The following is a 26,558-nucleotide window of genomic DNA, read 5'->3' on the forward strand; positions in this document are numbered from 1 at the left end:
AGTTAATAAATTACCATTTCAAAGTGGGATTTACATATTTCATCACTTTGCAAAGATTAGCTTTTTCTTTGATAGTTTTTTTTTTTTTTCTTTCTCATTTTATTATTCTGTCTTTTGGATGAGACACTCAAACAAAAAAAAAAAAAATCCAAAGCCCATTCCTTTGCAGTCATTAAAAGATCCTGTGGCACTTTCCACAAGAGCTGAAAGTGTTTTAAACGTCAGTGTCCTGGCAAAAGTCCAACTTGGGTAATTACATTCTGTCCTGTCTCAAAGAAATCCTTTCCTCAAGCTATAATTTCATTTGGAGACATTGTTCCACACTTCTCTGCCTGGAAATGATTGCTCCGTGATCTCAGCTGCCACATTGCAGAAAGGAAATAGCTGCATTTTAGTGCAAGTAAGTGTTTTCTATAGACTCACTGTCATTCAGACTTCTACAATGTGCACCTGAGTCTAATACACACTATACAAGCTGCTTGCTCACAGTATACACCTGGGTGAAACCCTCAATATATGCTATATACAGTTGAATTCTATAGGAAATATACAGACTATTGCACTATAGTTCACAAACCCACAACTGCAGTCATTTGTCATTTGCTGTATATGGGTACCTTACGGTCGCCACAGTTTGTAGCTAGAAAGTTAGAGGTAAATAGAGTTAATAGATCATATCACTAATTTCCTTCCTGATAAAGCAGTATAATAAATGATTCAGAAGTGCAAAATGGCCATAGAGACTTCAGAGAAAAATGTTTTCCTATAAACACACAGTGCATCATGATATTATCATTGGTGTCTATTACGAAATCTGAGTCCTCTTCACCTTCAGCACGATGAGAGGAGATTTCCTAGTATCTTTTCAGATTGTCTACATGGAATTCAAGGTGGAAGTTATGTTCCTCATCTGCATAACTTATTCTCTCATGGGGTGGGAGCATCTTATCTAATTGTAGACAATTAAAAGATCTACATCTGATCTAAGGTAGGTTTCAAGATCTACTCTGCCATCAGTGCAGAGCAAGAGTCTCATAGGTAAAATATCCCTTCTTAAGATGGGTGTCTAAGAATGTAAATATACTGTCCAATCCTTGAAGTTACTATAGATAAATTATACAAGATGTTGAACTCCTCGTTGCTGATGTTGGGTAAGATGAGTTGTACCCAGAGTGGAGAAAATTTGAACATGAATCAAAACACAAGGTGTTAAAATGAAAAAGGAGCCTGCTGTAGCACAGCATGAGTAAATGGTGAAAGCTGTCTCACACCCTGAAGACAGAAAACTACAAAGGAGTACAGTCCTGCCCTCTCCAGGTGGCTGAGTCATAGAGCATTATTATGAGTCTACTTAAGGGTCTACTGATGCAGTCGCAAAGATTGTGCCCTCTGATGCACAGACATCTCACCAGAACACCTCTGGTTATGTCAATCCTCACCTTCCAGAAGTTTTAACAGGGGACTGATGTACTCACAGGCAAAGGGATTCAGCATCTAAAGCAACATATATAAATAGAAAGATTTCCACAGTCCTCAACAACAGGTGGTACATCAGGACTTAACTCTTAGCTTCACATCTTAAGAGGGAATTTTCCTTTTTCTGGATGGGACTATGCCAGGAGGATTAAACTATGACTTTGCCAGTTTGGAAAGAGATTGTGTCCTTGACTTGAAGTCACTATTTTCTTTCACCCTAATTAAACAGAAAATTCAGCACAGGGGTAAGAATGAGAGAGGAAGCAAGGAGGAGAGAGAAATGAATTAAGGAGAAGCTGACCGGAAAAGCCAAGCAGTTAAAGTCTTTTAGTTTAGTATTTAAAAGCTTTTCTGTGAGCCTGTTTCTCAGAGATATGACTGTTAAAGAAAATGGATTTCCTACTGCCAGCCAACGACAATATATGTACATATTTATACACACCCACAAGCATGCACACACAAATGTACATAGAGGAGGAGGAGAAAAATTTATACTGAAAAAGATGTTGAAGTTGTATCAAAAGAATGAGACAAGAAAGAATCATTTCTAAGAAAATCCATTTTGTGAATCCATGACTAATCCCTGCAGAACACGCATACACACACATATACCCACATGCACACAGAGGAAGGTGAAGAATGAAACAACATAGCTATACTTAAAAACATACTCAGCTCTTGGCATACACACTCAGGATTATAGATAGCCCCTCCAGTTTGTAAATTGCCCATCCATTTTAAGCACATTTTAAAAATAAATGTATTTTACCACTCTGTTAGGAAATTAAATAAACGAATGTCCAAACCCCACCAAAAACCAACACAGGCATCTTGTGGAGGAGAGGTGAGTTAAAAGACCAGACCAAGCTGGAGTGGGGAAAGAGAGCTCATCATTCAGGTTTATCAGACATTCATGGTGCCATTTGCAGTTTGAATCTAAATACAGCCTTAGGACCTTCCTCTCGCTCTCTGTAGACGGCATCATTGAAGGAAGGAGGGTTGTGCACAAGAGGCAAAGAGTGGGGAAGTGTCAGAAGAAAACAAATTTATAATTAGTTGGCTGAGATTCAGATGCTCAGGGCATGAATATGGCTGTTCTTTAAGGGAGCCCAGAGTTATTTGGCAGTCCCATGCAATCTTATGTAGGTCCCCCTTATCATTAATACAAATTTCATTGATCAAAAAAACCAGCCAGAGAATCACATAGCTAGGGTTGTAAAGGAATTCTGGAGGTCTCTGATGCAACCCATCACATGAAGCAGGCCAGCTTCAAAGTTATGTACAGCTCACGTCCCTCCTTGGTGCATCTTGGTTCCATGAGAAAACCTAAATACAGACAGGAGGGAATATGTCTCCCTTTGCCCTAAGATGCTGGGCTATTTAATGCAGCTACTTGACTGAGACTTCTCCAGCAGAATTTTTAAACAAACACATACTTTCACACATCAATGTACATACACACAGACATAACTTCATGTCTTCTGAGGACAGATGGACACATGAATGAATAAATAAATGTGATGCATGTTCACTTGTCTTTATAAACATCAAAAGAATAATTAACGTTTCCACAGTTTGTTTTTCACTACAAGAGAAGCCCAGTATCTGGATCAAAAAGAGCCTGTAGGATCGGCTGCAGTCAAGGGTCACCAACAGACCAAAGTCTTGTGGACTGATCAGGCTCACATCAGTATGCTGGGGAAGGCAGCGCTGAGCATGATGGGGCCATAAGGTGCAGCTACTGCAATGTTCACTTGTGTGGCAGAAGATTTCCAACCAGTTTGTTCACCGTTTGCAAAATTCAGCTGTGGCCATGTTGCTCCTCCTCTGGGAGTGATCGATCCCTAAATCCATATTTTTTCATCTCGTCTAAAACAGCATGATTTCCAGAAGGCCTGAAAAGCAGAAAGTTAAAAAACACAGCACCTTCAGGAAAGAGCGACACCCAGATCTGGAACACCTAGCTTTTTCAGACAGGTCTGAATGTAGGCCACCTATTGCTGGTCTTGGATGGCTTCCATCCCCACCCTTTTTTTGCTAACTTTTTAGCTAGCCCCTTTCTTTCTCCTTTTAGCTCTTGCTTTTTCAAGCTCCAGCCCGCCTCTTCCCAGCCAGCTGTGTATATGAAATGACTTTGGGACATGCTGGCAGGGAGTAGTTTTAAAAATAAACATGGTGATATTCACTAGGAAGACACTGCAGGCTGCAGATTCCTTTCTGGGTGATAAAGATTTAATTATTGCATGCTGGCCCTCCTTACTGTCTTCCCAGCTGTAACAGGTGCCTGAGTTTCATCTTTCTTCCAGCTTTTTCTCAAGGTAATTAAATCTTTATCCTGGAGACAGGTATATGCAAGTATGTGAGTCTCTTCCTGCTTTAAAGGGAGACATTTTTATTTTTTATTAACTCTACTAATCAGCAGAGGAATTATACATAAACTAAGCTAGGGAGGCTACAGGGAATTCTAGGTTTTATCTGGTACTGTGTTTGCCTGTAAAATAATCCCATTCTGGGGAAACCTGCTATGTTTTTTATTTTAAGCATAGGTTGTGTTCATTTTATGATCCTGATAGCTTTATTCCACACAACCCTGAGATTTATTTCTAATCCTGAACAAAAGGATTTTTCACGGGAGAGAAAGAGGCGGCAGCCATGAGGACAAAGCACCGGCCTGCAGCGGGATTTTTCCTCAGGCTCATTAAGTGACTTGGGGCATGACCCTCCATGGTACATTTTATAATGGATTTCAAGTCACTTTGATCACAGCATGATCAGATGCTCCTGAAGTCTCTTGTACTTCGTATCTCCAGACATTGCACTACATGGTTTATAAAGAAATACAGAATGTAAAACAGTGCCATTAAGACAACTGGACTCCAGAAATGTGAATTTGACACATAACGCTTTGAAGATAACAAAAGCGAACCTTTCTAGACTCTCTAATGGTGAATGCCTAGAAAAAAAAAAAATTTGGGAGATTCACGCTGCGAAACTCAAGGCAAAGGCTAAGATCAGGATTTGGATACTGTGTTACCTTAGTCACACACCGCCCTCATTACATACATGCATCATTCATCCAACGACTGGCTTGATATAGGATGTCATCGCAAATGATATATGAGCTTATGGGAAAACAATATAGGTGTGAAAGAAAAATCAATTTTGAAGTAGTAAATACATAACAGAAATCACACTCAATCCAGAAAGTCTGTGAGACACGAATGACTATTCCCTCAGAAGAAGCAGCGTATGAGCTTGTGCTCTTCTGATGCAGAGATAAAAGAACGAGCTGAGCTGATTTTACTCAATATGCCCATTCTTGTGTAGCTATGCAAACTCTACTATTAAGGGAAATAAGGCAACCATCCTCACATTATTTCCCTTGCATGAGAAAACAGAGGTGAGCTGATTTTTAACAGGTCATTAGGTATACCTCCAACCCCAGTATTTTATCTTTATGCTTTGAAAATCGCTGTTTCAATTCTTTAAGGTATATGACAAATGAAGGTAAATGATGCTTACTTCTCCTCTACTGTCCCATACCTGGGCAAAGAGTAATTGGCAAAAAAAAGTCATTGACTTCAGAGGTAACCAGCCCAGGTAGGTAAATTATGGGATTCAAAGGTTTCACACACAGAGCTGACAAAGTTAATTTCTTTTCTGTACTAAGCCACCTTTGGTTTCTGTCTTGCCTGTCAGTAAGGTGCCATTTGTACTGGCTACTGAATTAAGACAAGGCTGCAGATCAATAAAGCTTCAAGGAAATATGTTCCATATTTTTCTTCTTCAATGTATTTGTTACTGGATCTGTAAACTCTACGTTATAGAATTGGATCCTCAGCTGTTGTAAACTGGCTTATGTGGACTGTTACCACTTACAACTTCGCTGAAATTTAGTTCAGCTGGTGCACGTTCAGCATCAAGGTACCATATTGTACCACCTTGATTTGCTTCCAGAGGTGTTTCTCTGTGAAGTTTCTGGCAATTTCCTGAGACCCTTGGGGTAACAGAATCTAGTTCTGTTATTGCAAACCTATATCACTTGTCTCCTTGCATTTACCAAGCTCCATGAAGCCCCATTTTGGCTTCCTTTTGCCCCATTGTTCCTATTGAAAATCTGTTTCCAGAACATGATTGTGTTAATGATTAGGAACATTCTTCTAATTGCCAGCCTAAATTTATTCATGGGCAGTTTATTCCTCATTTGCTCTTCTACAGACATTGTCTCTGCACTTCTTTTCTTACTATTACCCCTTCTTGACTCTGTATGTAGTTCAGACCTTGTAATGAACAGTCTCTCTGTTATGCACATCAATTACGGAAACCTTCTCTGAGCAGGAGCTCCACTTTGAGCGTGCAACTGGGACTTCAGTAGGTGCTTAGGCACTTTCTGAATTGGAACTTTAAATGGTGGGATTGTACCAATAAAGGTAAGAAATGTTCTCCACTGACTGTTTCACCCTGAAAGGGGAAAGAAAGTGAAATAAAGCAACGGGAGCTTGGGGAAAGGAAGGAGACACTGAATTTCCTGCTGCTCTTTCTTTCCACTTTCTGTTAGTTTAACTGTGGTGCAAGTCTCTGATTGCTGAAAGGTTAAATAGCTTGAGATCTTCTGTTCTTATCCTGTCTTCTGAAGTTGCTACTGCTGTCCCACATCAGAGATAAGATACCAGACTTTTATCTGACCTAGGTATGGACATTTTTCTGTTATTCACTTGTAACAGCTCACACAGTTAAACAAAACATAGGAAAATTATAATTCAATCCACAGCAGAGAAGGGATTTTCTTTAAAAAGACCCCAACTAATATAAAAATCAGTTGGAAGTTGTCCACTTTTAAGGAAAAAAGATTTTTTTTTGTTTGCTTGTTTGTTTGATCCTATTTATGTTTCCCAAAAGAATTGTAGTTTGTAGGCTTGGTCATAAATGGCACTCAGTTGAGAGTGGTTTATTACAGTGCAAGGGAAGTTGTCATTTTCACATGAGTTTTCCTCCAGAGGTGGCTAGGAAATAGAATTTCTGTCCTCTGGGAAATTTCAGCCTCTCAGAGAGCAGTTTTCATTTGTCAAAGAAAATTTCAAAATTTACCACATAGTGTGAATTGCCCAGCAAAACTGATTCAATCATCAAACATTTTTAGTTTGTGAAGTAGAATATTACAGCTAATCCAGAAAAAGAAATTATGTTAAATGTAATTTTTAGACAAAATTAGAATTATTAAAATCATTTAGCAGAATGAGACAGCCTTTATAAAAATAAATAGTATTGGGGTTTGATCTGTTTTTACAGTTCAGAATTGTAGGATTTCAACAAAAGTGCTTTTTTATGTAAGAAAAAATGTTTGATCAAAAACTTTTCAGCAAGGTCTGTCTATATGCATGGGGACCAAGAGTCAAATGTACATATGCCAAAATGGGGTACAACTAGGCGTGGTCTTTTACAGAAAGCTGCAGAATATTGTTGGCCTTGTCTGGGTCTGCATCTTTTTAAGTTCACCCGCTTTAGGGATGGTTGATGACCCTAAAGTCTGGCAGTGAAGTGTATTCATGTCCTCATTGTGCAGGGCCAAATATTTGCAGGGCACACTAGCTACACCACACTAGATGATGCTTGACTTCAGGTCTCCTCTGAGTCTTTGATGGACCACTTTGGGTTTAGGATCTGTTAGCATATTTCATGTGGTTTTACTTTCAGTCCAGAGTGTATATAATAATTTAAGAATTGTGTAATAGCACACCACAGTCACATACTTCTAGCATGGAACTGAAAGCATGAGCCAGGCAGTGGGGCATGAACTGCTCCCAGGACAGTGCTGGGTCATGGTACCTGACTGCCTACTACATCATCCTGCATCGTCCTCTCCCTGGCATCAGCCCCAGATGTTGCCTACATCCTCACAGGCCTTTATTCAGCCTCCATCTGACCCTCCCAGGTAGCGCCCTCAGGGAAATGTGTCTCATCTTCCAGCTGTACCATTGTGTAATGAATCATTATGTGAGGAATCCTTCCCAGATAAACTATGGCAAACTTTTTTCTGCTTTTGTTGTTTGTTAGGGTTTGTTAGGTTTTGGTTTTTTTTTTCTTTCAAAAACCCTACATGCTTGGCATGTAAATTCAGCAAGTTACTGTGAAGTAACAGCCCCTGTGGTGGGTTTACCCTGGCTGGATACCAGGTGCCCAGCAAAGCTGCTCTATCACTCACCTCCCCAGCTGAACAGGGGAGAGAAAATACACAAAAGCCTCCTGGGTGGAGATAAGGGCAGGGAGATCCCTCACCAGTTGCCATCGTGGGCTAAGCAGACTTGACTTGGGGAAATTAGTTTGAATTATTACTGATCAAATAAGGGTAGGGTAAGGAGAAACCAAGCCTTCAAAACACCTTCACCTCACCCCTTCTTCCTCAGCTTAACTTTACTGCCGATTTTCTCTGCCCCTCGTCCCACCTTCATCACCGCCGGCCCCCGGCGCTCCCCCCGCCCCGCCCCGCGCGGGTCCCCCCGGCGGGACACAGCCCTCCCTGCCCTGCTCCAGCGGGAGCCCTTCCCACAGCTGCAGCCCTTCCCCCCCTGCCCCAGCGTGTCCCCCCCGCGGGCGCAGCCCCCCCGGCCCAGCCGGCCCCAGCCCCCCCGCCCCCGGGGGCACCGGCCCTGCCCCGGCCCGGCCCCGGCCCGGGCTCCTCCCCGCGGGGCCACAGGCCCTGCCCGGAGCTGCCCCAGCGCCGCTGCCCGCGGGTCACAGCCCCCTGCGGGCACCCCCTGCCCCGGGGGGGGCCCTGCCCGGGCTGCGGGGGGGGAGCTGCTCCCCCGGGGGCTCCGCGGGCCGGGGGCGCCGTGGGCTGGGGGGGAAGGGAATCTCTGCTGCGGGCCTGGAGCGGCTCCGGCCCCTCCGGCACCGCCCGGGGGCTGCAGAGATGTTTCTCTCATGTTCTCACTCCTTTGTCACTGCAGGACCCCCCCGTGTCCCCGTCACCCCCTTTCTTAAATCCGTTACCCCCGAGGCGCTGCCACCGTCGCTGATGGGCTCGGCCGGGCCAGCGGCGGGTCCCTCTCGCAGACCTTGCAGCCGGCTGCGTTGGCTCCATTGGACATGGGGGAAGCTCCTGGCACATCCCACAGAGGCCACCCCTGTGGCTCCCCCGCTACCAAAACCTTGCCGTGCCAACCCCATACAGCCCTGAATGCTTTTCTTTATAAGTTTTGGGGAGTTCACCTTTCTCCATGGTCTGCTGCTTAAATAGATGCTGGGATGCTCAAGGCCAGATTGATTACTGGCCTGAGGAGTAATACTGCTGAATGGCAGAATTACAGAATGATAGCACTAGCCCTCCAGCACTGGCAGATGCTGATGGAATAAGAGACACGCACACAGCCTTCTCACAAACTGACACCTCCCTGACGCATACCTGCAATGTCCGATTGTAAATAGTAAAATCTACCTTAATAAAAGCTGGCAGACATTTAAGAAATACATCAGCATTGTGATATTAAATCTGACCTCTTAAATCAAACCCAGAGCCAGCATTTTACATCCAGTAGACACCACGTGGAAAAACTTCAGGGAAAGTGACTTCTAGGCATCATTTCTGTAATTTTTATCCTCATTTCTGAAAGATCATCTTCAAGCTATAGACAAAAGCATGAACTCCTGAGTTCACAGAGACCTGAGGTTTTGAAGGAGAGAAAAAGAAAAATCTCTTACTTGCTACTTCTCAACTCACTGTGCAACATGACTGCTAGTTCTGACGTAAGGAACATCGGTAATGTCATGTTTTTTGCCAATGTCTGCAGAAAACACAGTCAAGCAGCTGCCAGGACTTCCTCAAGGTCTTTGAATATGGCCATCTCTTTTTTTTTTTTTTTTTTTTTTTTTTTTGAGTTTGCTTCTCATATCCTCTGAGCCCATCTCTCACCTGTATGTTCTCTCATGGCTACACTCAACTCCTGTCTTAGAGCAGTGGCTCCAGGTCTCAGCGCACATCTTGTCTTCCCCTGGTTTGATTTTAGATGTTCCTGATCCTGCTAGTGGCAAACCCACAAACCGATCTGCATTCTGGTGTATCTCCTCCTTATAAATTGCCAGGACAGAAAAAGAGCCTCAGTACTGAATTTGTCCAGAATCCTGCTTGAAAATCACAAAACCTACTGAAAACCTCCTCTGAACAGCACCCATTAGGGAACAAGCCTATTGTCAGGTGGTTATCAGGAGCTGACCTAGATATTGTGCCCAGAGATTTACATAATTAATTTAATATCTCTTATGTCTGGGAAAGTGATTAAGAGCTAAAAAGGAGTCTTTAAATCTCAGAAATTAAAACCAAAACCAAACCAAAACAAAAAACAACAGAACACGAACAGTCCTTTTAACTTTCAGCAGAGGCCAGACTGTCACAGAGTGACAGCGATGCTGCAAGATAATGATCCCTGCCTCTGGAACCAGAGCAGGTATCAGTGGCATTTCCTCAGATGGCGTTAAGCATAAAGATTTCATGAGCCTACTTTCACCACACTTCTCCTTCAAAAAGAAGGTTTCAGCTGTCACTTTGATACCTCTATCACAATTTTTTTCCTTTACAAGACTCTCTTCTTCTTCTGCACAGAAACATCGCATTCGTACAGGTGGTTCAGGCTTCCTCAGCAGAAAGTAGAGGGGATGCAGCATGTTTCCCTTTGGTGCAAACACTGGCAGCAGCTGGAAGCTCTTTGGTGAGAGGCAGCGTATGGCTGCTGCACACCACCTTTGAATGTATCTTGGGGTAGGAGCTTGGGGTGATAAGGACTTCTTACAACACAGTCTGTGGAAGGATTGCTCAAAATTCCTGGCATTTCTGCCTGTTTTCCACCTATTGCATTTGCTTTTCCATCTGGCAAAACTATTCCCAAATATAGAGTGGCCATGGTTCCCAAAAGTGAAGCTGTTATTGCCTCGGTATTGTTGCAGGGCCCAAGCAGGAGGCGGCTCTCTGTTATGCACTGTGAATACGTTCATAGTGAAAGTACCTAGTAAGAACCAGTAACCCTATTTGGGTTTAAGACCTTTTAAAAAAGACAAGAATAAAATAACCTTGTTGGTTCCCATACCATACTGTACCACACCACACCATACCGTACCATGATGTATATTTGAAGGTATGAAGTGACATGGGCAAGGTTACACAGGCTTCTGTGACAGAACAAATCACACTCAGATCTCCTTGGTTTCCAACAGAACCACTGAATCACCAGACCATCATTTTATATCTCCATTACCTGCCTTGCAAGGTGACCTGCCAAGTCTTTGAGATGTTCAAATAATTTGATGAAAATGAAAATGGATCCGTCTTCCATGCATGTCCAACTAATGAGAGGCTGGCCTAAGACATATTAAGGTTGTTTTAAGGAGTTTGGGGGATAATACAGTAATTACCTGAGTCACACCTGCACTGCAGGCTACAAAGGCACTCTCTAGACTCTGCCTTGCAACAGCAAGACATATGTATGCATGGGGCATGCACCCATGGAAAGAGGCAACCATGTCCAGCACTGGCCAGAGGTCTGGAGCACTGCTCCTGTGAAGACAGACTGAAGGAGTTGGCATTGTTCACCGTGGAGAAAAGAAGGCTCTGGGGAGACCTAATTGTGGACTTTGAATACTTAAAGGGGGCTTATAAGAAAGGTGAGGAAAAATTTTTACTAAAAGTCTGCAGTGACTGGACAACAGGTAATGGTTTTAAACTAAAAGAGAGTAGATTCAGACTAGATATAAGGAAGAATTTTTTTACAATGAGGATGGTGAAACACTGGCACAGGTTGCCCAGAGAGGTTATAGATGCCCCGTCCCTGGAAATGTTCAGGGTCAGGTTGGACGGGGCTCCAAGTAACGTGACCTAGTTGAAGATGTCCCTGCTCATCGCAGGGGGGGTTAAAGTAGATAACCTTTAAAGGTTCCTTCCAACCCAAACCATTCTAGAATTCTATGAAAAATGAGGATGAGGTGCCTCAGCTGGCCTGAGCCACCAGTCCTGGAAGGACTTATGGATGAGTGGAGGTAGCCCAGGTGACTCAGTCTCCTGGCAGATTTGCATGCAGTGACAGCATCATGCTTACAACCAAGTTGGTTAGAGTTAAAGCTACAGTTTAAAAATGAAATCAGCAAGTGGAAGAGGAAGATGAAATAACTTGATCCTTAGCCATGCAGCACTGTAAAGACTGATTCTGCAGACTCCTACTTTCCCAGGGGACTTGAGATGCTACATGTAATTTCATGCACATTTTAATATTGAAAGGGAAGCTTTCCTTCAAAAATATGTGTATCAGAAACTTCATCATTTTTCCCTATGTGGAGAGTGTTGAAATACTCATTGGACTCCCTGCTCAGTCAAAACCATTTATGGTGAACTTTCTGGGGAAAAAAAGGTTTTTTCTGGCTCTAATTAACTTTCTGTCAACCACTAGCAAGGCAAAAGGATAAGTACATTTTTTTTCACCAGAGATAAGGCTGAGAAACTGAGAACACAGCTTATGCTGACAGGCATTAGGCACTATTAGACTGATCTATCAGCCTGAGTGATGATGGCCCCATGGAAGCAGTGAACACATCACCGCTTAAAGCATTTAAAACTGATCTGGACACAGGACCAGGGAATATTCTGGCAGAAATAATACCAGACTTGACTGAGGAATAAAGTAGATGGTCTAGTGATGTTGGTGTGGGGGTGTTTTGCTTTGGGGTAGTTTTTGTTTCATTTTTAGGGGTGTTCTTTTGTGTATCTCTAAATGCCAGGAGCCACATCAAGACAAGTACTGAGCTCCTGCAGCTTTCACTGAAAGACAGTAAACACCATGAATATGTAACAGGTCCATAAGCTAAGGAAACCCTCCAAAGGGGTTAACTTCAGGCATGTCAGACATCCCAGTGGAGGATATTTTATTACCGAGATTTAATTGAGTGTGTCACAGAGCATTTACTAAAGAAACTGAGAAGAACAGACAGATTAATCACTCCGGTGGTATTTGGGGCCAGTTTTCAAAACACACTTTAACATGTAAAAGCCCTGCGTGCACGCTTGCTGTGCATTAACTTCTTCACATCGTGTCATTCCCAGGCACAAAAGCCATCACCTGCAAAGCAACTGGGATGCGAATTTTGGATTTAGCCTAGATAAAAAAGATACAGATACACAGGAATAATTGACAGTGGTCCATGAAAACACTAGAGGCAAGAGCAGCTACCAGGAGCACCAGATTTCTCCATAATATTATGATTATTTTAAAGTGAGTCCTAGAAAAATGATTGCCCCAGATTTGGCTGTAACAGGATCACCTTCACAATCTCATTTTGTTGAGCTCTATAGTATTACCTGAAAGAAAGGGAAAATGAAGCAGGCAAAAGGGTTTATCTGGTGAGTTTTGTTTATGAAGGCAGGCTGAGTTAGCCTGAGGGCACCTTGGTACAAGGCCAGAAGATTTTTCCCTCTAATAGGCAAGGTTGCTTTTGCTCATCAAGGCAGTGATGAGGCTGGATAAATAGTTGATACATTTTATATCATCTGAATTAATGGTGGTAGTTGTGGAAGATGCTTCCTAAACAGAAGACAATGATCCCTTTATCAAAGCTTTGGCTGCCTTTCAGTCAGGTGAGACGAAAAATCAAGTCGTATACTGACATTTAATTCATGTGCTCTCTAGGGCTGGAGGAGATACAACCTCTCTTTGTATTAGTTATATGGGAATATCTGGGGAACCTAAGGAGAGTGTGTATCTTCCACCTGGGAACAAACGCTTTGAAGAAATGCGGCATTGCACTGCTGGGAGACATGGCAAAGTTTAACTACATCTCTCAGTCAGGAAAAGAATCTGACAAACCTGCTGTCTGCAGGAGAAAACCAAGTTGAATAAAGCTTCTGACAGTAGAAAGATAGTTTACGTAACTGTTTGATGCTGACCATGTTTTCCCAATTGTTAATGTAATAGTCCCTAATTCAGATCTTCCTTCGGTACCTGCACACCTTTAGGTGTTTTTGCATGGTTGTTGTCACACAAGTATATAAATGCTTTCCTAAATCAGGATTGTAATTTAATTTAGTATTGTACTCCTGTGCTTCTTTTGCTTTTTCTTTTTTTAAAGCCTGTCAGTCAGAATAGTTTCATTGTCAGCCCTGTAAAGTCTAAAACCTGAGTTAAGTTTCTGCTGTTGTAAATGAAGAGGGAGTCATGAATCACAACCACAACCTTAGGTACTTCCTCTGCATAGGCCTGAACAAGATCATTTTATCATTTCTAAGGTTGCAAACTTTGATGGTATTTCAGTAAAGGCAGCACATTGGGTCCATCAGCCACATGATGGTACTGGGGTTTGGATGCCAACAGTAAGCTCCAGGTCAAATGCACAAGACCTTATCTTTGTTTTAAAAAGCTGGTGGAAAGAACAAGCTTCTAGTACCTTCATTTTGAAATGAACCCCACCGTAGGTGTACAACATGGCACAAAATTATTTCTGTGATTATTTTAATCCTTTCTGGGTATGATTCATATACCTGGACAGAGCTCTCTGGAGCCACTGGAAGCGCTCAAGGTTATCTTTCCTGACTCACCTCCCACTGGTGCTCCACAAAGGTTTTTCTCCTTTACAACCTGTGTTCTACGTGCCAGCCCTGCAGAGATATTGCAAACACCCTAAACTGGTTCAAACTACATGCTGATTTTCAGACAGATGGTTAAAGCTTTCCAAGGAAGGGTCGGTAGGTCCTGGTCTTATAAGGGTCTTGTGAGTAGGAGGCACTGAGATTCCATACATGCAGAACCATAAAAACATTCGTCAGAGCCAGATTCCCACCTTCTTCTCAGAACTGTGCGCCAATGCCAAGACCTGGAAGGATCACAACTCAGATGCAAGGTAAACGCTTGCCTGCACCTATTACCCAGCTCACTATGAGACACTGTGCTTTTCACGTGCTCAGCAATTAAAGAAAATCGATCTTTCCACCTCCTCTGTTAACAGTAAGATATTAAATGCAAAGGAAACACTCGACTTACATGACACCGGGGAAAAGCCCATTCACTTCAGCAGTGCTTCTGGCAGTGGTTCCTGATCCTGAGTTCATGGACTGAGACTGCTCCTGCTGTAAGAGAGGGGAGGCCGTGTATCCCAAGCTTCCATTTATCTTTCTGCCCCTGCTTTTGCCAGCACTAAAGCAATGAAGGATTACTAAGCATGGTGTCAGCAAAAAGCAGATTTGTTGGCAAAGATGACACAGGTTTGAAACTGCCACAGACAAAAAAAACCCAAACCAAACAAACAAACAAACAAAAAAACCCCCAAAAAACCCAAACCCACAACCAACCAAAACCAAAACAAAACCGAAAAAACACCCCAAAGGTAGAACTTCTTGATATATTTGGAGGGTGCAGGGCACAATTACATGTTAATTTAACCTTGTAACAGCAACAGTCTCTCCTCCAAACTGAAAGGCAGCAGCGTTTCTCTAAGCCTTTCCCCAGTGGTGCTGCCTAGAAGGTGATCTTTGCCAGTATCCTCTTTTGCCTGTGCTCCTCCATGTATTGACTTGAAAGCATAGTGTTTAGCAAGCAGAGTATCCATAACTACTCACAAGGTCCTTAGAGTACCTGTATAGTTCCTTTTTACAAAAATGGCTTAGGCTCTTTCATGCCCTCGAGTGGGTCTGAATTTTTGTCTGGTCCTTTGCCATCTTCTGAGAGCAACATATCATATCAGCATGAAGGAAATTAAGGTGTGGTGGAAAGGAACGTGTGAAATAGTCTTTCTCTTTACTTGCTCTGATGTTGTCAGAGCGGTTCTGCTCATTTAGCATATAATTTACCTTTATCACTGACAGCAGCTGTGAGTGTAGGTCCACACCTGACTAACTCTCATATTAAAAGACCTGTGTCAGCTCCAGTCAAAGTCATGCAGCATCTCTAGTTGAAGACAGATAATAAAAAGATTATAAATCTATGGAAAAGAAATACCATCAGTTTAATGTGAGTTTATAATGTGTGAAAAACAATAGAGTTTAATCTGCAGTATGTGTTTAAGTAGAATCTGCCACTGCCTCTGTTAAAGACAGACCCCTGGGCTAAACGGACCTCTGATATCACCCCACATGATTTTTTCCACATCTCATAACTAATTGCTGTAAGACATTTTATTATAACATTTGAGTAAGAAAGTGGAAAATCCAGAAAGCGCCGTGGCACAGATCAGGTGGAGCACTTGTTGGTCAGCAGATAGTTTTATATTGCAATTATAATGCAAAACTATTTTTAGCATGATATGCTTCTAGTGGAATCTTAAAGACTGTCTTTCATGCTCATTGTGCAGTGACCTGGAAGAAATCCTTACTGATTGTTCTGGGTTGACCTTGCCTGGACACCAGGTGCCTACCGAGCCACTCTATCACTCCCCTCCTCAGCAGAACAGGGGTGAAAATATAAGGTGGAGACAAAAAAACCCACTTGTGTGTCAAGATAAAGGCAGTTTAATGAAGCAATAGCAAAAGTCACGCATGCAGAAGCAAAGGAAAACAAAAGATGCTATTCTCTTTCCCATCAGCAAGCAATGTTCACTTCCTCCTCCTTTCTTGTAGCTTGTATATCTGAGCAGACATCATATGGCATGGAATATTCCACTGGTCACTTTGGGCCAGCTGTCCTGGCTATATCCCTATATCCCCTCTCAGGGTCTCGCCCACCCCCAGCCTACTGGTGAGGCAGGGGGGAATGCTGGAGAGCCAGCCTGGATGCTGTGCAGCGCTGCTCAGCAGCAGCCAACCCCCCGGTGCGTTATCACCACCTTCCTAGCTCCCGGTACAAGCACAGCACCGTGAGAGCTGCCGTGGGGCTCAGCCAGACCCATGCACTGATAAGGCTGTCAGATGACCCATGAAGAGGAAAGGATGAATAATGTGAGGTCTCCCCAGGAAAGATGGGACTCTGAAAAAGACTTGTCCCTACCACAACCAGGATGAGGAAATAGTAACAGGGTCTAACCCTTGCTTGGCTTTTCTTTCGAAGAGGGATATTTCAGACCACAGTCTATTCCACCAAACAGCTAGGACATTCAGAATTTCTAACCCCTGCCCAAATGCAAGTCTGATGGCTAAAAGGGCAAAGGGTTCCTTGAGTGCTTAAAGGGTTTTTTTTAGGGTTAGAAAAGGTCTGTAACCTACGATTTTTTACATGCTCTGGCTGCAACTGGAAAATCTTTTCCATTTACTAATATTTATGCTTCAAGGATGTGGCCCTGTTGAAGCAACCTGAAATATTCTAAGGTTCTGCATTTGAAACAAAAGATATTTCAATAAGGAGCTTGATCTCTTTATTTTGTCAAGACAAGGTCAAGGAATGGTATAACAGGGCTGTGCAAAAATTCCAATGGGGACAAAAGTTATAATAGTAATACTGTCTTCTACAGAAAGGGTAATACAACAGAATCCAGTGCCTGAAAATGTAGACAATGCCAATATGACCTGAAAATAATTGGCCACTGGAACAATGTACCAAATGTTCTAACTGTTAGATATTTTCATCTCTAAATCTGTATATTGGTGTGGGGTGAGGGTTTTGGTTGGTTGGTTGGTTGGTTGGTTGGTTGGGTTTTTCCCCTAAATAATGTATCCTGCTACAGGCAAAATTAATATACTTGAGGCAGAGTTAAGTCCAGGGAAGGAATTCATTGTAGAGGTGATCAGAAAAGGTAGTCACAGAAATTTCTCCTGTCTTCTAAATAAAGTTATTTTCTAGTTGTCTTCTCAGCAGCTGCACCTCAAAGCACTCTGTGAAGGAGTCTGGTTACATTAGACATGGGGACACACAGAGGAAAGGAGTTTGTTCCACAGCACTCAGGAATCCAGCAGCAAAATGGGGCATGTGCCTTCTTCTCATGCATCCCCTGTGGAGACTTACTCCGTTCTGTCTCCAGACTCCAGACTGCACATAAGAAGCCCTTGTTATATCTCATGCACACCCTAGTCTTGTACATTATTAACAAAGGAAAAAGTCTCTGCTCCGGATGCTGACAGCTGAACTGTAAGAGGGAGGGGGGCAGAATTACACCACAAATGTCAACACTGCTTTGACAGATCCTTGTACCCTGAGGGAAAGCACATCTTCACATGTGTTTCTGGCTTGCAACAGCTTTGCGCTTATTTTCTTTAAACCCAAAATTACCATCAAACAGGTTCAGGAGTTCAGTTTGGATGCTTAGAAAGCTGAATCTCATTCCAGAAGAAAAATGAGAGGTTCATCATGTAGCCTCACAGGAGATTCATTTGCATAGGACTAGCACCACTTCATAACACTAAAAGCTAAAATTTTGCAGAACACAGTAAAACATAGAAATAAAACCGCAAACTCTTAAGAAGTGATCAAATCAGGAGATGCAGATTACTTTATTTTTTTCTCCTGGGACTGGAAATAGCCATTACTGTTACACAGTTCTCAGACCAAAATAAGATGTGACATTTTGAAGTGCATACATCTGGTAAAATATAAAATATTTAATAAATATGTAAATTGGTCAAGCTGCTTCCCCAAGGAGGAAAGCTTCAGTCATGTTTTACAGCCCTCATTCACTTACGCAAATACTTTAAGAGGATCAAGGATGGATTTTAAATGAAGTTAAAGTTTAACAAGAAATATATAATCCTTCAAGGAAGAAATTTTGTCATCTTAATTTATAATTTTTTTGCAAGTTTCAAAAGTAAGAAGTTGGGGGAGTAGCTTTCTGAAGCTTTGTGAGTGAATACAAGAGAACTGAAGCAGTCCACCTGAATCCTGCAGTCAGGGGTGTAACAAAGTGTTGAAATCCATGTTCTTCTGTACTGCACAGAGAGTTCTGGATTTTTCCAAAGGTTGTATGTAAGTTCACTGTTCCGCTTATTCCTATAGGATCCAGACAGACATCTGACATTTCCTCTTTGGATAAAGTGGCAACATGAAAGGACATCTTATGTCACATGTCATAAATCCCCCTTTGAAATAATTTCTAGTTCCATCTTACAGTATTTAAGTGTTATATTTTGCAAAGAAGCTGAATCTTGTTGCTTTAAATCCCCATTTCTTCAGCAGTTAGGAACCATATTTAAATCTCCAGATGAAACTGGTTCATATCTAAAGTACACCCATACATACATACATCCTCTTTACAAATAAAAAGTTCTGTGATAGACAAAATGTAGGAGAGTTTAGAGGAAGTTTTTCACACTCTTAAATGAGAAATGAGCCCTGACATCAGTCCTGCTAGCTATTATATGTTCAGTTTCTGGAAACTGTTGATGAGGTAAAAGTAGTTTCATACGACAGTGGCATGTTGTCATGATACAGGTTTTTTAAGTCAGTAACAGTCCTGATAAAGCTGTGAATACTAAGGAAGCTATTGAAGGAAAAAGAAATGTCTAGATAAAGACAATAAGAAAGAAAATAACCCAGAAAGTGCCTTTGCACTGGGGAAGACCCCAGCAAAGGGTGTGCAAATTTTGTATTTTTTAACCTCGTTCTGGATCAAAAAAATAAATCAAAAAAATAATAAAAAAATTGATAATTATTGAAGCTGGAGAGTGTTTACAACAAGAGAAAGGTTTGTTTGGGGGCTGGTATTAGAAGGCAGAAATTTCCCTTGACAAATGCTTTGCTCTGCACACCTGTGCATTTCTCTGTTAATTTTCACACTGTTTCTCTGAGTAATTTCACACCAGAAATAATTGTTCTTCCAGCTTCATGTGCTCACACTTTGCATGCTGAAGTTTTGAAGCAAGTTGATAAAGCTCTCAAGAGCACGTGGAGATCAAAACTTACTTTTCTCCTTACCAGGAAAACTATTACCCCGTGTTTCAGTGATGTCTGCTCAAGGACCAGCCATCTGCTACAGGTGCCCATCAACTTGATAAAGCTCCAAAGAGGTGGTGTGGCAATAAGGAAAGTGGAATGGAGTAACACTAGTTTATTTTATTTGAAAACCAAACTAAATCTGCATTAATATCACATCATTCACACAGCACAGTAGTCAGATTTCCTTGTCTTCTCTGACTTCACCTTTGCTGCCCATGTGGGGAGAAGAGAAGGATGAAGGGAAGGACTCTAAGAAGAGAAGGTCTGAGAGATCACAAGCCCATCAGGCTCTTTATTTGCCTCTTTAAAAGCAATAGTTTCATAGAATCCATCTCATTGCTGTCTTGATCAGGTTATTGTAATATTGTGTGAGGTTTTCTGGAGTGTGGCATATGTCCCATGGTAATACACTGAATACCAGTTTCCTGATGTATCCACCGCAGCCAGAATCACTGCTTCACCACCATGTAGACATGTTGCACATGTCTCACTCTGAACTTGCTAGGCAGACACAATTTCAACAGCCCAACAGTGAAGATGAAGCTTGGCGCTCCTCCAGGTGTAGGCTAGGCTGTTACTGCCAAATTCACTCATCCTACACAGGTACACAAGGTTTACCTAGATACTTCTGAAAAGTTTCATCTCCCTTCATTTTTGCAGTTAAAAAATAATTTATACAATGTGTTTGGGCAGCTAAATCATCCCCCACCCCCAAGTGTCAGTGGAGAGAGACAGTCACTTCTGGAGCAGAGCATCAGCAGTAAGCAAATAATTTGCCTATGGGCAACCTTCTCAACATTCAGTGAGCTGCTGCTGAGGACTAAATTAACGTCTAGGTTAGACCAGCTGCATGTCTTCTACGTGGTCAAAGTTCAGGGCAATGAACCTAAACTCAAGATATTTGCATGAAATCTGAAACACTTGCTCTTTAGAACTGATATTCCCCTTTCCCCAGCTCCCTTACTCAATGGGGAAGTATAAGCAATTGCTAAGGTGACTTACTACAGATTCCTGGTTTGTTTTGTTTTGTTCTTAATTATTATTATTTTGTTTAAATTCCTATCTTTTCAAACTTTTCTTTTTTCCTCATGGGGAATGCAGGAACCTTCATCTCTGCAGTCACTTACCATCTCCCTGCCTCTCATCTATGCCTGTGCAGAGCAGTATGTGAGACTTTTTCTTTGATGTAGTTCTAGTCCAATAGGAAGGTGAAATTAGAGCGAGCTGTATATGTAAATAAATGCCTACAGAAAATTAGTTACACACGCTGGCAGTCAAGCAGTTAAACCAGGCATGGAAATGGTTTGCAATCTGTTCCACCAGTCTCTCAAGTTTCCATTGTCAAAGTGGGATTATTTTTCAGCAAAACGGCCACCCTCCAGTACCAGCCTCGGGAATCAGTGTAATTAAAAACAACAACAAAAAAGTTTTATTGTTTTTAAATATATCTCTAAGCTACGGGGGAATGGGAAGGAGAAATCTATTGCAAATTAGAATATTTCTCCTGACTCTTCACGCTTATCAGTCTGTATCCAGTCATGAGCTGAAGAAGCTGGGTTTGATCTCTTGTACTTGAGACAGTCTTTGCTGTTAAAAAAGAAATACATCCTCAGTGTTTATTCATGGTAACAACAAAGTGTTCCTCACCACTGGGAACTGCTGGGCCGCTGGGGAGAACAGAAAGGGTGCAGCTTTCCTCGGCTGCAGGAGCAGCCTGCACTTGGTGCTGCTTGAGCACAAATGTCACAGCTTTTAACAAGTGTCTCCCATGACCTTCCTCAAGGACACCTCCTTGCAGAAGGGAGCAGAGATACTATTTTTCTGGTTTACTGTGTGTAGGGTGCCTCTTAATGGGATTTCATGTCAGATCTAGAAGTCTGGGGGAGGTTTAATAAGCATAAAAGGCTAATCTTTCCCCCCAGTTTACCCTGAAACCCACTGTTCCTCTGCTTTTGGTTAGCCTGAGCACTTGGAACAATCATGATGATGCCTTTGTGACAGTTAAGCCCTGTCTTTGAAAGGGAATTGTCTGCTCCTTAAGCAAGCAAATGACATGTAGAAATGATAGAGGAAAAACTCCAGAAAAAAATTTTCAAACTTCAATTTTACTTCAGTCACCTTCCATCACATGAAAGCTTCTGCTGTGTACACAGTTGAATGTCCTTTTTACCATCTTTAATGCCTGGCCTCAGAAAACAAGACATATTAAGAAAAAGAAAAATCCACCAAGATCCACAGGAGGCCTCTGCTCAGTGTAAGAGCCACAAATCACTGGAGACTGAGAGGCTGTTATGGGGAAACAGCACTTGAGTGACCTTCCCTTATATTCCTCCCTAACCATCTGCAACCGGTCAACATCAGGGACAGGATGCTGAAGGACAAGAGTCAATGGTCTCATTCAGGCTTTCTTATGTTATTTTCCAACATCAACAGCTTCAGTGTGATGTTGTTTTTCCATTAGTTGTGCAGAAGTGCAGCTACTTCCAGGAGGATGTTTTAGGGCAGTCAATAATGCCACGACACAGCCTGAAGAATAACTGAGGAATATTTTTTGCTGTTGCAACAAGGGACAGGAAATCAGATAGAGATAATCAAAACGTATTTAGTGGGGATATGAAGGCTGCAGCTTCTGATTCCAATAAGAACAGACCACCACTACTGAATTTGAATGGCCAGGGTTATTGGGGTAGATCTTCCTGTGGCCAGGACTAAACTGTGACTTTGGTCCAAGAGAAAAAGCAAAGAGCAGAAAGGAGACGTGACCAACATCTGAAAAAAACTCACCTGTGTGTCTACACAAGAGGTAATTCAGTTGGTGGGGCCAGAAACGTCCTGTTACGGGAGGTTGCCCAGTTACTGGGCATTCCTTGAAGGTTGTTGTCTTCAGTCCATACCCAGTTAGTCAATCTTCCTTGACTACCTACTGATGCCTGGATGTGTGTGCATGGCCAGGTAAGTGTCCCAGTGAGTCATGGGCAAGTAGATGCTCCCAGTACGGCATCCCTGCAGGGCTGAGAGCACCATCCAGCTTAGCACGTTTGGCAGCACAGTCAGCATCAAAAACTCCCATGTCCCTTCAGACAGCAGGCAGCAGTTTAATTCCTGTCTCTTCATGGAGCCATGTCGCAAACTGAATTAACTAAACATCTGCAAGGAGGAAAACAAAAAAAAAACCCCACCCACAAATCCCCTAAAATGCATCAATCTCTTATTTTTAGAGCCAGCTTATTTCACTGACCTGTTTTATAGCTGCATTAACATAGATAGAGTTAGTAAAAGATCGTCCTGGACAGGAACAAATGACTGGGAGTGGGGAAAGATGAAAACCACTTAAATCCACTTTGCCACAGAGAACTCGCAGGTGTGGAAGAAAATCTAACAAAACATACACGCCTTGAGAATATAGCAAAGTGCTATGCTGGTTTTACTCATGACAAAATAAACTTTAAAGACAAGTATTTTCAAAGAAACTGAGGGGACAATAGCCACACGCAACCCCCCACGGACTTCTTCATATAGGTGTCTTTTGTTTATGTGTCCAACTCTACTCCCATGTAATTTACAGATATATTACAACACTGGTTTCCAACCTCCTAGCCTGCAGCATCCTGCCCAGTTTAGCCATGCTCACGGAAGGAAAATAACAGTATGTAGATCCTTCTGGATACTTCCCCCACCCGCCTCCTCGATTCCAGTCCCCATTTGGATACTGGCACCAGCTTTGCCAAGAGCTGTGGTTCTGTCACCTATAGTCCAAGAGCAGGAGTTGCTAGCTGAGACTATTCCTGAATTAACCTGCTGGTGTTGGTGTTGTAGAATGACCTAGGCAAGAAGCATTGATATATAGAGATATGTCATAACATAATATATATTACATACATATCTATAGATGATAACACTTTATATATAACATATTTATATAGTGTCCCTGTGTATGTGTATGCATTTATGTATTGTAGATCGATACATAAAACATCAAGAAAATAAGGAATTCTCTGAGAGAATCACCAGTATTTTCTCCTCATAGTGTTTTTTGATCAATAGCATTATACAACTCCTTCTTTTGACCTGTTCTAATGGGTTTTTTTCTTGGACAAGCTGAAGAACACTCCCAGTCCGAAAGCTGAGTAGTGCATTAGTGACAATCCACTTATCAGGAATTTAAACACAGTTGCCCTAAGGTTTAATTCTGAAAAAAATTGTATCCACAAATATCACTTACAATTCTTACTGTATTTCTCAACATTTCTGGTTTCTGCTAACTGACCTGGATCTGTGGTTCAACACAAAGGCAGAAGAAGGCACGCTGCTAGTTTGGCTTATGTTAGAGGATGACAGCCCAAGTCCTGTGGTCTAAAAAGAGGTGACATGGCTGTAAGACTTTTTTAGCAAGACAACGCCCAAGGCCAGTCAACCAGTGGGTGTAAATTGCCAGCTGGGAATTTGGCCTTGTATATGCAATGTCAATATATAAAAGTGTTTCATGGCTGCCTCAACTAATTGCTAAATGAAATTCAAGTGAAACACTGAAAGCAAAAGAAAATATCACTGTAAAGCTTTTTTTTTTTTTTCTTTTTTTCTGAGCTGCTGTGCAGGTGTTCCACTCTGCAGAGGAGAAATATGTTTGACAGCAAAGGATATTTGTGTTGGCAGTATCACTTGATCCATGTTTCAGGAGCCAAATTGAAAACATATTTTCACTAGATGCAGTCATAGATCATTAGAAGGAGCCAACTTCTGTGGGTTGCACAAGTACGTCTGAGAGACAGCAGATGTGTAAATTAAAATATACCCCAAAACCTGGCAGAAATGTTTTTGGGGATGGGAAAATTCAGTAAGGGCAGAACAAAAATGTGCTGCCACCTCTGCTAATGGTTCAGGATTGGTTCTATCTGCTGCAGTACATTATTATATGGTTGGGCTTTGCTGTTCCTTCTGCAGAGAAAGCTCTACCCCACCTTTCTTCCCGCTGCTTGGTTTCCTCTTCTTAGTGAAGGATAATCTCATCTCTCAACAGCTGGTCTTGAGAGTACATCACATGGTCCTTCCCTGAGGATCCACATCAGCATAGACCCAAAATAACACAACCCTCAGATGAAATGCAGACATTTGAGTCACCCATGAATTTCCCCAGGGAACCCACAACACAGGACATCGTATGGCTTGTAAACACCAAGCTGAATGGTGCAGTTGATTCACCTCAGGAAAGGGATGCCATCCAGAGGGACCTCGACAGGCTCGAGGAACAGGACCATGCAAACCTCCTGAAGTTCAACATAGCCAAGCGCAAGGTCCTGCACCTGGGTCTGGGCAATCCCCAGTATCAATACAGGCTGGGAGATGAATGGATTGAGAGCAGCCCTTTCATACAAGTACTTGGAGATACTGCTGGATGAAAAATTGGACATAAGCTGGCAACATACACCTGAAGCCTAGAAAGCCACTGGTATTTTGGGCTGCATCAAAAGAAGCATGACCAGAAGGTTGAGGGAGGTGATTCTGCTCCTCTACTCTGCTCTCATGAGACCCAACAAGGAGTACTGCACCCAGCTGTGGGGCCTCTAGCACAAGAAAGACATGGACTTGTTAGAGGTCTTCCCAGGGGAGGGTCACAAAAATTATCAGAGCTGAAACAGCTCTCCTATGAAGAAAGGCTGACAGAGTTGGGGTTGTTCAGTCTGAAGAAGGCTCCAGGGAGACCTTATTACAACTTTTGAGTATATAAAGGGGAAAAAGATTTTTTACCAAGGCTTCTACTGACAGGATAAAGGGCAACAGGTTTAAACTGAAGGAGGGTAGGTTTAGTCTGGGCATAAAGAAGAAATTTTTTTTACAATGAGGGTAGTGAGACACTGGAACAGGCTGCCCAGAAAAGTTGTGGATGCCCCATCACTGGAAGTGTTCACGGCCAGGTTGCATGGGGCTCTGAGCAATCTGGTCTAGTGGCAGCTGTCTGCAGGGGGGTGGGCTAGATGATTTTTACAGATCCCTTCCAATCCAAACCATTCCATGATTCTATGATTATCAGGTGGCTGAAGAACAGAACAGGCTCCTGGTCTCTCTGGGTCTCAACTAGCATTTCCTGGGCAGTGCAGAAAAGAAGCTTCATTGCCTCCTCCATGTGAATGTGATCAGTGGTTCCTCCTCTTCAGGTCTTCCTCCTTGCAAAAAGGTCAAGCAAGCAAGATGTTAATCAGTAAGAACTGAGGGCTTTGCCAAAACAGCTCACTTTTCCAGAAAAGCATGATGCATTCTCAGTCTGAGATGGGAAAGGCACAACATCACACTGTTATAGATGTGAGAAATCATTAGGGGCCACTACCACAGGTTGTCCACCTTACAGAGAGACCTCCTCCATTTTCTTCTTTCTCTAGAGATGCGATACGAGGTACTACTACCTCGTACTTACTACTACAATATCTGTTGTCTATGAGCAGAGGAAACACACGTTATACATAAAGCCAAGAATTTATTGTTAGTATAATTGAAATCCTAACAGTCTAATTCAAGAATCATTACTTGTCTAGATGTAATAATTGCAGAAAGAAGAAAGAATACTTCAGGAAAAGTCTCAATAATAGTAATAATGTAATTAAAAATTCAACACCTTGACTTCTTACTTTTTGTGCCTTTTCTGGGTGTTATGCCCATCCTTCCACTGCTCCTTTGGGTCTTAAAATTGTTAGCTTCAGACTGCTGAGGGAGGTTGTTGTTATGTTGAGTCTGGAGAGCTTCTAGGGTCTTTTGCTGGGAGGAATAAGATACTGATGGTTTCTTCTCCCTCCCTCAAGGATTTGATCTCCCTCACTCTGCCACCATTGCTCTATAGCTGCATGTTACAGCCAAATTTGCTATATATGCTACATATGGTCCCCCTGATAACTACTCCCTGTACTCCTTGTTACCCCTAAAACCAGTTTCATATCACTCCAGGTCTTTATAAGTGACCATTTGGGTCTCCAGTGCCAAGCCCATGTCCCATCTTTCATCATCCCATACTTGTACTTGTATGTCACATCCTGTGTATTCACTTTGCAAGGCCTCTGCTGCCGTGGTAAGCCTGTACTTCTCTATACTACATCACTATGTTAGAGTAATAAATATCTCATTCTACATGGAATAATCCCTTGTTACTGCTGTCTATGCAAAACTGTGGTTTCACTATACAAACAGAAGCCATAGACACCTGTGCAGTTAGAAAAACTGCTGTTATAGCTAAACCATGTAAACAAAGTTGCAAGCAGGTCAAGAAAATCTCAG

The sequence above is a fragment of the Falco cherrug genome, chromosome 3 (genome assembly GCF_023634085.1).
Source record: "Falco cherrug isolate bFalChe1 chromosome 3, bFalChe1.pri, whole genome shotgun sequence".
NCBI lineage: Eukaryota > Metazoa > Chordata > Aves > Falconiformes > Falconidae > Falco > Falco cherrug.